Genomic DNA, 14,424 nt, shown 5'->3' with positions numbered 1-14,424 from the left:
TGCTATTTATGGCATTTCAGAGTCTGTAATCACTCGTACATTTCAGGCTATCAGGACAGGAAGCTGGAAATCAACAATTTGATTCAAGAAGCAGCTGGAATAGACGCACAAGAAAAGCAAACCAGAACTCGACCACATATGAAAAGTATTCAGTGGCAAATCAGCAGTCCATCATTACATGCAGAATAGTTAATCAGGTTGATTAGCGTCTATTCTTCATAAACTCATGAAGGATTAGGTGTTCACATAAGTCCTTTGTTAAGACATATATATTTAGTCAGATCTAATAAGTTTCTCTTCATTTCCTCCACATTATGGATAGTCATGAAATACATTTATCTTTGAAAATTACATGTATTGTGTCATGTAGAATTATGATGTAAAGGTCCATAAGATAAGCTAATTAGGGTCAGCAGTATTCTATACTTTTATTTTGAAAAGTACTTCTACTTTCTGACTTTCACAGCCTTTTTGTGGCTCTCAGCTTCAAGACCATTATTCCCGACTAAAGATGGATCATGGTGAATATAGACTTTTTTTAAAAAGCTCAGTAATTTTCCTAAAAGAGCTGGGAACTGGAATTTTAAGCACACTCAAACAGGAGTAAAGAGTGCACAATTTCCAGCTCCAGATTTGGTGCTGTAGTGTGTATTTACAGCAGCAGCATGGTGTGTATGTGTGTGGGATTGACCTGAAATAAACTCTAGAGCCCATGTTCACAGTAATAAAGAAATATATCACCCAGTATGTTGTTCTATAGCACAAAACAATTAGCTCTGCAAACCTTGGCTACACAGATAATATGTTAATAATGTTACTGTAAATGGATCAATTCATCAATGTTTTGTTGACAATAAGGAAATATGAGCTATCATGTGGTTTACCCTTTAATTCATCAAATGCAACTCAATTCATGAAACTGCAGGACAACAGCAAAAACCCATTATGTATGATTATTGCTTCAATATATTCCATGTGGCACTTGTGGAAAAGCCACGTGCAAATGATGTAGGCACTGAGCAAAGTGTGCTGTACAACTGGAGAGGACCCTGAAAGAGAGGATCACAAAAGGTGGTCAGGGATCAGGACAAAGTGTGCTGGATGATAAAATATCCAGAAGCTGCTGCATGAAATGTTCATGTTGTTCTTCTTAAACCACAGTACATGGAAAAGAACAGCTAATGAGACAGAGGAAAATAAACAAAAGAGATTAAAATTAGCTTTCTCATCATCATCCTCTTTATTTCCTTTTCTCTGAAGCCAAAAAACTTGTGTCTATGGCAACAAAAAAGGCTTTTCCCCTGGATTTTAGCAAAAGTCTATAATATTTAATGCCACTTATTGATGAACATTTATGAGAAATACTGTAATCTCTAATTGAGAAAGTAATCCAGTCAGTAGATGGTATTTTTTTCCTGAGCACTTTTTTTTATCTACATTGTCTTAAAATATCAAATTTAAAGGGACAATGTGTGATTCCACATGCTCCCAAAAATGGGGGGCAGTATTTCACCATATGCAAGAATTACATGATTTACTTAATGCAGTGATGATACTGTTCAATAACGTTACAGTTAGACACCCAATAAACTTCAGAAATGTAAAGCAAACTTTCTAAACTAGAGACTGTTTCAATGGACGGGTCCCCGGCTCCATCCCAAAAGAGATTACTTGCTCAACGGAGTGCACAGAGAGCAACAGCCCAGTAGAGAGGAGGCACAGGTGGGTGTGACATGGAGGCAGGTGTGGGGTCTGTACGGTAGACGATGCAGCCTGCTAGCTCCATGGCTCAGCTAAGCCTGAGATGTTTTCATGCAACCAGGGCTCCAATATCACCAGCTATCCATGTGGTGGTTGGTTAACCGTAGTCTCATGCTGTCCAGCTTGATTAAAGAAGCTGAAAATTGCAGCAGGATTATCCAGGGCTGCTCGTAGTCTCGCCTGAATCCTGGCATGCCTGCCTGGCTTCTGTTCCTCTCACATCGCCTCTGCCTAGCGCCTACTCTCTCCTGGGACGGAGCTAGACTCTCCAGGGAACGGTCCATTGCAACAGTCTCGTAGCCCTCTAGAGTTTTGGGCTATTTTGGCCGTTTTTGTTTCATTTCATTCTGCCTGAATACTTCAAAACATGCTTACCATGCCATGTTGGTACCATTTCTTTTCACCACAACTTCATCTATATGACCTGATAATTATTTTTTAAATGTTGCAAATTTGAACACAGGTTGCAAATATATTTGGATCTTCTTTTTGACTTTATCTCTGGCTTTACTTGGCCTATCATAATCAAACAAAAACTGGCATGGAGTTTTAAGCCAGTTGATGGCAGGACTTGACGTTGCTTTGTTTTTATGTCGTGGCATCGTAAAGAAATCATGTGATTTGATCACGGCGCCTCCAGGAGGTTGAATACAAAATCTCAGTTCCAGTGTAGGTCTTAACTTAAGTGTTCATTTCACATGTAAAGCTGCTAACTGCTGTTGCTGCTGCTCAAACTGCTCCATGAGAGGGCCGGTGTGGCTGCAGGTTTTCGTTCCAACCAAGCAGAGAGCACACCTGACTTAATCACCTGAACTGTCTTCCTGCAGCTGCACTGGCCTTTTCATGGATCAGTTTGATACATCTACTTCATCAAACTCTTTTAGTACAGACTGGATGCTGCTGAGACTCACTATAGCCTCTTGAGGCAGAAGAGGTATTGCAAGACAAGACATGCCGAGGCTAGCTGGTTAGCATGCTAATTTCAGTAAATATCTCTGAAACACTTAAGATGTCTTTGACATAACGTCTAAACTGTTGCTTCTTCACATTGTGTTGATAATGTAACTGTTTCCCACATTGGAAATCTTTTGGCTAACATTCTATCAAAATTTCACATGAACTATTAATATAAATGATCGTGTTATGTTTCCAATTAATAAGGTGGTGTCTAACTTCTTATCTTTCAGACTGAATATCTTTTTAACCGTTTACGTTAGCCTCGGGTTTACCAGAGTCAGCAAATGGATGCTAACGCTGGTGAATTAGCCGTGCGCTAACTGTATCCCAAATCAGACACTTGGATCTCCTCACTGTAAAACAATGGGGGGCTGCTGAGTTTTTCGGGGGTAATTGGATGTTTCTGGGTAAGCCAAATAAATATCACCATTATCAGCCATCGTTATCAAGACGTCCGGGCCGTACTTCTGTCCTACACAATAAAAAAAACAGTACAGTAAAAACACAGATGTACTTTTAAGATCATCGCCTGAGTGTAGCCCAATCGTTCTTACTGCTTTCTCTCATCACAGTTACTTTCGTAATGTAATTAGACATGTTAATCTCACAGGTAGATTGTTAAATGTGTATAAATCAATTATACCTACACTGGTGGCACCGATCGTATTCAAAATGGCCGTGAAACACTGGGATATAAGCGCCGAACGGTGTCCGATGTGGGATACAGTTACTATATGTCTTCTGAATTTTTAAATAAAATTCTGGCCATATCTTACACATTTAAAATGAGGCACTTTTAAAGTTCATTCATGACATTGTCAGCCGTTGACAAAACAGTCTCACCATGGGATCCACTTTGCCATTCAGTTCTGCTTTCAATTGTTTTACATGTCAAAGGAAACGTCCTCATCATATCAAAATACTTGGTTGTAAAATGTAAAATGTGGCCATAGAGCCTCCACAGGGTCTGCATCAAGTGACAGCAACAGAAACTGCAAATTAGCAGCAAAACAATTACAGGAACTGCTCCAATCATTCATCCCTCTCAGACTCACTCATCCCACACACACTGACACATCTCCATCTTGGCACAGGCATTTGCATGATTGCGCCCCTCAGACTCCACAGAGATACAATGCAAGGTTCAATAAGGGATTATAAATAGAAATGATGACCATGTTTCACCGCATGGGTTAAAATAATCATTTCATCGAGACGCTGAAAGAGCAACAGTACATTAAGACACGGCCGCCCCCACATTTGGAGGCTCGAAGGCTTTTAGTGTAACAATGCTGTGGACTTGAGAAGAGAGTAACAAGCCCACACACACAGACGCAGACACACATACACACAGTCCACCTACACCGTCTTTGTTCGCTGTGAATGCGGCCTCGGCCATCAGTCATGAACTGAAGCTTGAGTGGGATGAGACCTTACTGTCCTTGTGTGGGCAAACTCTGAAATATTCTCGACAAAAGACATGAGAGAAGGGTTAGAAGGAGGGAGGGAGGAGAGGAAAGGTCGCGGAGGAGTAGTAACAAACTCAGTTTCTCTTTAATGTGAAGTGCACACGGCTGACTGATCCCTGACTCCCAAAAGAGTTTGGCTTTTAGCAGTTTTAGGCATCGCTGTTTGACCAGTCACTCTACTGTGTGAATATACCGTATATAGTTCCAGGTGATTTTTAATGACGTGTTTGTTCAGCAAGTTTCTTGAAAGATCTTAACCTTGAGTTAGAGTTAGCTTCTCCCATCCAACACCACTTTTTTTCATCTTGTCAGGGAAGCAACAAATGCAGTCAAATTAACTATGTTCCTTATTATATACATGTATCTACAACACATCCCACAGCTGCTATGTAAGTTAATTTATATACAATATACTCAATATACAAAAACAACTTCCATATTTAAGGCAAAAAACATTGAAGCTGGCCAAAGGTGAGACACTGCTTTTTTTTTCTTCTTCTTTTTTTTTTTTTTTTTTTAAACATTTTGGACTATTTTGCTTTCCTAACATGTCAAAATACACATTTAGGTGTTTATTTTACTACACTTTGTCTATGTGTCGGTAGATTTCTCCTAAATTTACCAAAAGTTATCATTAGATACTGCCTCATTTGTGTATTTAAACATTTTAGAAATCTTTTAAGGTTCATTTCTGAAAAGAAGTTTTTATTTTCTCATACTATGAGCCAGAAATGCCCACTTCAGTAGCATTTACATGCACCAAACTTTCCAGTTTAGTTCCTGTATATATTCTGAAGGCTTTTTACTTTGGGGTTTGTTCATATATCTTTCATAGCCTGATTTAGATGGCATTCCTTTTTTTAAAGAAACATATTATTTTTTTATAGCTGTTGACAGTATTTTCTGATTGTCATTTTTTTAAAAGTAATATCCAAAACTCTCTATTTGTTAGATTTTTGTCTCACCAGCTTCCTGCAGGAAAAGTTCTGCAATGAATTATGATACCACAATAAAAGGGAAGAGACTGATTAATAAAGTTTTGTGAAGATATACACTTTATCTGTCAAGAATAAATCACTTTGTCACAATAATTTCATGGAAAGAGGAAAAAAAAGATATTTTATTCCAACTTTATGTGTGACCGTGTATATCAGGGATGAGCAACTGGAGGCCCGGGGGCCGCATACGGTCCGCACCCTCACTTGAAGTGGCCCTCAGTACAACTACATGCATTTGAGCATGAAATCTTAAAAGTGCTGTGTAAAAATGCACAAAATCACTTCTTGCAATTAATGTTGGGCTGCTGTTCTTGCACTGGAAAAAAAAGAAATCACAGTAAGTGGTTATTTTTTATTTGCTTCAATCCTTTTGCATTCCTATTTATACTGTTCTACATGCATTTGAGCATGAAATATGTTAAGTTACTGCACTGTAAACATATTTAAAATTGCAGTTTCATCATATCTGGTTAAGTGCGTGGTCCTATATGTGGCCCTGTGGTAGTGTCGATGGAAAATTGTGGCCCCCTCCAGCATTTAAGTTGCCCATCCCTGGTGTATACAGAATTAACATGCATGAGGCTTAAAGATGATACTAAGCATTTCTCTTTTTAGCCAGCACCATTAATACATGATATTGTATCCTTTATCCCATGGCATTTGTCAATCTCTATTTGGAGAGAAGAGCTGGGTGTTGCAATCAACTGTCAGGTTGTCAGAACTCTAAAAGCACGCTGCAAAGACGTAACACCTCTCCACTGTTTGGAGTTTGGACCGGCAGGTTTAGTGTGGGGTGTTTTTGACAACGGCTTACGTTGTGGCCTTGTGTTGTACATTTTAATAGATTTTATAACTTGTCCATGTGTTTTGCTGTCCATCATTGTCCAGGGTCACAAGGAACTCGAGCCAGCATGCACTGTATAAGATACACCAACACAAGAGTAAAATAAAGGCATTAATAAAGTGAGCCATCACAATCACATTTTTTTTCTTCAAAAGTATATTTATTGAAATTTTGCTAATTTTCAACAAATAGACAAAACAAATATTTGTAAACCTTTTTAAAAACATTCCCTCCCAATAAATCAACATGCTCTGCAAAAGAAGAATGAATAAATCATTATTAAATTAAAACTAAATAGAAAGAAAAACACAATTGGTATTAAAAACAGTAATTGATATACCCAGAGTATTCAGAAGAAAATAATATAAATTAAATTAAATAAATATTTATACACAAAGATAAAAAGAACAAAAAACTAAATATTAAATGTGAATTTTTATACAATCAGCCAGCTTATTTAAAATCATAATTTATCTACTCTGAGATTTAACTGAACTACATGGAATGACTCATCTAACTACCTTTTTTTTTTTAAACATTTGTATTACATTTGTTCCATTCATTTTAACTGCACATAATACTATACAGTACTTCAGGTCTATTGGTCATGCATTCATCTATTCCATCTTTTCATATCTAATTTTGTGATAGAAACCGAGCTTTCTGTTAATGCCGTCTCATTTATAAGATGTTCCCCATGACAAGGCTGCATGCTGGAACAATAAAAGAAAGCATGACCGAGGCTGTCAGTGGAAAAGCCGGGGGTGAGCTTGTATATGCAATGAATAAAAAAGCAAAAGGCCAGTGACATCAGTCAAATAAAGCCTCAGTTAATGGCTCTTTCTGTTTTACAGGCCTCATGTAACAATAGTCCTAGGTCATGTGACATAATGCTAATCATCATTTCACAATAGTGGACTTTCGTATCTGTCATCAGACGAGAGCTCCATAAACACTAAGTGGATGGAAAGAATCTGAGGGCAAGAATCATCAAGCCGTTAACTCAGCAGCTGTTAGGCGGTTTGTTTCTGTAAGGGATGCAGGCTGAAGGCCCACTGATTACCGTTTTTACTCCGCGGTGCTTTCCAACACTGGGCCGAGGGCTCGGCACACATGTGACCTATTGAACGGTGACTGGAAAGCTTTGCAAGTGGCGCTGTCAACACCAGGACATAAATAAAGCTAAAGATAGGGTGATGTGGCTTCAGCCCAGGCTTCTGGTCAGCCAAAGGCTTTTTATAGAAACACTCTGATTTATAAAAGGCTAACGGGGACTATTTTTGACCCAGTGGGCTCGGGGGATAGGGATCTTGGAAACTTGTGACGCTTCTGGGTGCATGACTGACCCCTCTGACTTGAATGTGTCGGCGGTGGTCGGTTGTGGGAGTTGTTGCAGATAGCAGATGCGGGATGGATCAAACTGGCCAAAGGCCTGTGATGTTTTTGGAGACAATCCAGAGAGACAGACAGAGATGATCACATGGGTGTATCCCAGTCAGACCCATTAACTTATCAGATCTCTCTTTAATTAGTCTGTCTGGGGCTGAAATTTAAATAACGCTTTGAATGAGTTGACTTGACCTGGTTCACAGGAAGGGAAATTATGAATTGTTCTGAATTTCAAGAACAGACTATTAAGAAAAGCTGATTTCATTCATCTTTACCCTCTTTTATAATTCACCAGAAAATTTCAGACTCTTATATAATGTGTCTGAGTCCATGTCCAGTTTTTGAAGTGCTGTCTGTTTTCTTTGTTAAATCATAACAGTGTTTGCAAAAACAAACATGAATGATTATCCAATCTAGCAGCAGCATGGCTCTATGAATCACTGTGTTTGTCTGTCTGTCTCTTAGTCGATCCAACACTTCTGGTCCAGACTGAAATATCTAAAATCTATTGGATGGATTACCACATTTTGTAAATATTCTTTGCCCCCCAAAAGTAATGATAATCTCAGTATACTGGAGGACAAAACACTAATGTGCATCTACAAAAGTTTCAGGAGTGTATGTTAGAATTAAAAGAGAAACCAGCCATTCAGAGGATGGATTCAAGCAAAAAACAACAACATCAAAGGAGGAAAGTACCAAACTGCTGCTTTATGAGTCACTGAATAGGTCACTCTGATGAGATCATGATGTCTAATGGTCAGTCATGCCAAATAAATGGCATCAGGTGGCATTAAGAGAAGTATAGAAGTTTAAACGGTGTGTCAGCTCGATTGAACATGAAAAATGGATGCCAAAAAAGATGCCTCTAGCCCTCTGAACCCTAAACTGTTTCAGGGTGTTGTTTTGCTCTTTTTACATTTTACTCACTGCGGCCTGTATTTCACTACAATACACGGTGATAAAACTGGAATAATTTTGTTTTCAGACACAATCCTCTGTTAACTGTGGTTTCATTCCCAATGTTTGGAAGAGATTGATTAATAAAGTTTTGAGAAGACTTTGAGAAGACAATTATTTAATGATGTAAAAAAATATATTTTATTATTTTATTTTTATTTTTTTTCTGCAGCTCTGTGGATTCAGCACCATCACAGCTAGACGTGTGAACAAATAAAAAAAAGTATTTTCTGCAGTATAACACAGTTATGACATAAATGGTAAGAAAAAGAAGCCGAACAAAAAAATCAAAAACGGAAGGTTGAATTTTGAGCTGTGAGGAAACACTGGAGGCAGGTTAGAAATTAATTAGATAAAAAAAAAGTAAGGCAAGATAAAATAAAATAAAATAAAATAAGATTTTAAAAAAGATTTAAAAAGTAAAAGTAATAATAATAACAATAGAAAGTAAAAAAAGCTAGATAAAAAAGATAAAACAATAAATAAATAATAAAGAAATAGAGCATGATAATATATAAATATATATAGATATCGACTAATAAATAGTAGAAAATAAATAAATAAAAGAGAAGATGTTATTACACTAAGATGCATGAGCAGAAATATCTCTATAAATGGTTCAGGTAAAAGCCAAATTAAAAAGATAAATCTTAAGTTTGCTCTTAAAAATATGAACAGTCTCTGATGCCCTCAGGTCTTCAGGGAGGCTATTCCACAAACGTGGACCACAGTGAGAAAACGACGCCTCACCGTGGGTTTTAGTTCTTACTTTTGGTATTATTAAAAGGCCAGAAGACCTGAGGGTCCTCGAGGGTTCATAGGATAAAAGTAAATCAGATAAATAACACCATTAAGACCATTTAGAGATTTATAAACTAGTAAAAGAATCTTAAAATCAATTCTATATATAGCTACAAGTGTCATGAATAATGGTCAATACTGGAATTCAGTTTGTTCTATTACTAATTCACACAAATTTACACAAAAAAAAACCCTCAAGCCAATTTGAATTAATTTTATTATAATATCTGTAACATGTTTGCTCATATCGACTCTGAATGTAAATCTCTAAGTCTACTGGTGTTAGTTTTACATATCTATCCTGCAAGCCAAATGTTTGTGGCAGTGATTTTAACCAGACGTGTATGAAATAAATAGAGGTTGACTGAGCCGTGATGCAGCGCTGACTGTGTGAGTTGCTATGGACGCCCCGAGCAAACAGTGACTTCTTGGATTGACTCGAGGGGCTGCGTGGGTCACTGAGTAAAGTCAGACTAGTTCCCTGAAGACCATGTAGGTGTCTGTTGCCCAGGCGGGATATGTCATGAGTCAATGTCGGGTAACCCCACACTGTCAGGATCAGATGTCGGGAGGTCAGGGTGTGACTGTCAAACCTCTCCGGCGTCTCAATCAACATTTACTGTAGCATACTAAGGCCAAAACTCAACTACCAAGGCCAGAGGACGCTAGCAGACATTTCTGAATTATAGTCCATAGATCAAAGCCTTTATGGTTGACAGCCAAGTATAGAATTACAGATCGTGACCTCTCTCCCTCAACAGCCAGGCTCTGTTTTCTTTAATTATCATAACAGACCACCAACAGAGTGGCCCGAGAGAGAAGGAACCTCATCTCTTCTCCTCTCCTGTGATTTATAATCCACTCTGTGAACCAAGGCCACTGCCTGACAACCTTAATGTTATTTGGTGTTTATACACAACCCATAAAAGGTGTATATTGTTGTTACAGTTGAACCTGAAAACCCCGGCCCTGAACCTAGGTGAAGGCCCGACATCAGCATCCAGGAAAGACAGGTGGTGTGTGTGTGCGTGTGTGTGTGTGTGTGGTTCGGATGGATGGAATAAGCCGGAGATCACAGCTCTGTTCACTGAAAAATAGATAACGTGCTGCTAAATAAAGCTCCCTAATGAATACAGAAACACACACGTGTCGGCAGAGGGGTGTTTAAGGGAAAGAAGCGTTAGATTATTTTTGTAGTATGGTTTTATTTTCTGACAGGGTGATGGCGATGGATCACGGGCTCGTAGACAAGTAGGGGAGATATGAGCTGGCCAACAATTGTGTTGTGCTGCATGTGCTGTTTGTATCCATGGCAACTGCACCGTCGGCCGTGTCCCCTGATTGCCAGATAGAGTCGCTGTCCTTGACAATATTGGTAAACTGAAAAAGGATTTAGGAGTCTCGTTTTTAGCTTTACTGCTCCAACAGGACAAGTGACTCAGTGTGTGGATAAAAGCTGTGAGATTAGATGGTTGGATACAGTCGTCGGGTTTAGATGAAGTGGTGGATGTGATTTTAACATGTGGTTTGAGCACGGTGACTTCATGAGTGTCAACAAAAGTCTAATGTGTTTTGTAAGATTAAATGCCACTTAAAGTAAGTAATCTAGTATTGCACTTCCATGAGGTCAAGGGTCAAATTAAAACTGCAGAGGCCAGAATGTTTAGATTTTTAGTAGGGCTGGGTGAAAATTTTCTGCCCTGATATTGGTAATGTCATATGATAATGATATATAGCAAAATATAGCATGTGGTGTGGTAATTCAATAAAAAAAATATCCTACATGGTAAAGTATGTTTTTGTATATTTCTGTGTGAAAAAAATGTTTCTCATTTAATTAAAAATGTGTTGAGATTTTTTATATTTTAATATTTTTTTTGTGATGGTATGTTTTTATTTCTATTAATCCATTTTATTTTATTTTATTATTATTTTATTTGTTCTTAATTCTGTTCTTCATTATTTATTATTTCTCTTCTGTTCTTCATTATTTATTCATTTATTTCTTTATTTTTGGCCTTACTGTTTTTATTTGCTCAGTTAATCAGATGATTCTGTCGCATTTTGTTTATCTGATACCTCATACCTTTTTTTTAAAGGCAATTATCACCATGTTCCTATACTTCTGTGAATAATGCTTCAGAATAAATATATTTTAAACAATTAAATTATTATTATTATTATATTATTTCAAGTGTTATTATTATTATTATTATTATTATGATTATTATTATTGTTATTATTATTATTATTATGCTCAGTGGTACAATTTTTAAGGTAGGCACATTTCTATTTCATGTTACTTTTTACTGTACTTAGTTTTATTACATTTATTTAACATCCATAGTTACGTTTTACTAAGTTACAAAGTTATTAAATAAACCTACTTATAATACCTCCTCCTAAATCCACACACTAATGCATTGTTAAAAATAATCCAATAATATGTAGCTAATTATATAACACTGATAGCAGCCATTTTGATACTTAAGTACATTTTGATACTACTTAACAGGGCTTTTACTTGTAATATTGAGGGCAATTGTGAGTAATTTATTTTTCAGCTTTAACAAACCTCTCTCAGAGCCACAGGGGACATTTTTAACTGTTCTCACCGGGGTGAATATTATTCCTTGTGACTGGTAAACTGACTTCAAACATGTAAAAATCATTTTTTGAGATATTGGCTGACACAGTACATTAATAGGTTTGGTGTTTCTTTAATTTTGTAAAAATGTTTGCATTGTAAACATGGGTAGAAATACATAGATACAATAAAAATGCAGGTTTCTCTTTATTTAACAAACATGTAGATCATTTATTATACATTCTCTCAGAAACTTCATTTTTCTGTCTGACCAGCAACTTTTCCTGTCACTCGTTTGCCCCGCAGGTTTGTATTTCACAAGTTGCTCAGATGTTGCTGTGTCTGGGAAAAATCACTACAACAAGCAAATAGATATCCTGATGCTATAAATACATGTGACTGACTCTATTTCTGAGGCCTGACTGTAATATCATATTACATGGCACATCGATTGTGGCGGACGATGATGTGCCCGCTCAGGTATTCTCAGTCTCAATAAAGCTGCCTGATGCTATTTTGGAAGGATTGCTTTAGAATATGTGTTAAATATACCTCGCACACACCCACTTTCATTCGTTATTCATTAACCTGAAACTGAGTTTTTCCACAGACATCAGCAATTAGTTGGAAATGAAACCAGACGGGGTAATGCGACCTCTTCATTCAAACAATGCTTACATAGTGGCATTTAGGAGGGACAAAGGCAAGGTCAAGTGTTACTGATAGCAAAAAATGTGCTGTCTGCTTGGATGAAAGATATATGATTCTGCTGTAGTCAGCCATTTTTTAAATATAACATTCATCATGAAAGCCATCCACATGAAGCCATTTCCATTTAGATGTGGTACAACTGTCTTTGGTTTCTTTAAAAAAAAATACTTTTTCATATTCAGCCCATGTGTCTAGTTAAAGGAAATCCAGAGAACAACTGACAGTAGATGCTGCCACCTACAGGAAGACACACACAAGCTGAATTCAGTGTGAAAATCACACAAAAACATCCTCATAAAAATTACAAATGACATTAAAATTTTCAGTGAGATAAAATAAATTTTATAACATCAGCAGCACAAAACAAGAGTCCAGTATAAAAGTATAAATGGACTGAGTTTCTTCTGATTTAATGCGATTGAACTGTAATTGAATATATTGTGTATTATTCTATTGTATGTGCATGCAACTGTATTGTGTGGTTACAGCACAGTTAAAAAAACCCCAACATGTAGTTCCATGTGATAGGCTGCTATTAGGCCTTTCTTTAATCATAATCCAACCTTACACAGATCTTTCCTGATCTTTAATCTGATAAAATTGCATTGAATAAACTATCCTCCATGTCAGTTAAAATATTCTGTCACGGTTATCAACTGGTAAACCCAATCTAAATACCATACATTTAAGAATACAATATCTAGGTTGTTTTTGTCTGAAAATCGACCTCCATCTTGCCCTCTGGTGGACAAATATTGTAACTTTATATTCAATTTAAATTATCATGTGTATGCTTAATATAATTTTTGCTTTCTATTGTATTTAATTATTATATATTATATATAATTTATATTATATATATAATTAATTTGCTTAATATTATATTATATGCTATATAATTAACTTCATCACAAAAATTACGTTATTTAAATCTTAGAAATTGTGCTCCCTTTTATTTAAGCACCATCTTTAAAATATACACAATATTTAAAATAAAACATTTTTCTGATTGAAGGCAATCATCTTAGCATATTCATGCAGAGAAAGTTGTTTATTTGTGTTTCTGTTTGTGTGTCTCTGGATGAACAGAAAGGAGTTTTGTCTAGAGCAGGGGTCGGCAACCTTTATGGGCAAAAGAGCCACTGTTGGCCAAAAAAAGAGAAAAAATATAGTACTGGAGCCACAAACCTTATTTTCAGCCTTACAATGAAGATAAAGCGGCCTACTTAGTCTAAATTAACCTACCAGCATCACAAATAGGTCATAATGAGCATTTGTTAATATGATTTTGTCAGAATTCATCAACTTAAAACTGGAAGATGACCATATTTAGAGTTTATGGCGCTGAGCCGTAGACTTTTGTAAGTATTTTAGTTGACTTAAATTTAAAAACTTTTTTATAATCTTTTTTATAATAATTTTCGATAATAGTATCATAGAAAAGTTTATTTATGTCAGTAATTCAATTCAAAGAGTGGAAATAACACATTATATAGATCCATTACATTCAGAATGAAACATTTCATGTCTTGATTTATTTAATTTCTTCTAATTATAATGATTATGGCTTACATATTTACAATTTTGAATATTATAAAAGACCAATTTAAAAAAAACATGTGTCATATACAAATGTTGGCCTCTGAAAAGTATGTCCGTATATATGACTCAATACTTGGTTGGGGATATTTGACTTGAACTACTGGAAATGGACTTTTCCATCATATTCTAATGTATTGAGATGCACCTGTATAAATGATACATTTTTACAAGTGAGGAATACAGATTGCTTTGGGCCTACACCTGAGCATTAAAATGTAAATAAATACCTGTTTTATTTAGCATAATTTTGTTGTCACAGCCACACGGAGACACTGCAGCTGGCCTGAGGGGCCACATGTGGCTCCAGAGCCTCTGGTTGCCTTCTGTCTGGTGACAGAAAGCTCA

The sequence above is a fragment of the Centropristis striata genome, chromosome 2 (genome assembly GCF_030273125.1).
Source record: "Centropristis striata isolate RG_2023a ecotype Rhode Island chromosome 2, C.striata_1.0, whole genome shotgun sequence".
Classification (NCBI taxonomy): Eukaryota; Metazoa; Chordata; class Actinopteri; order Perciformes; family Serranidae; genus Centropristis; species Centropristis striata.
The sequence above is the reverse complement of the archived record's forward strand: the minus strand, read 5'-3'. Positions refer to the sequence as shown.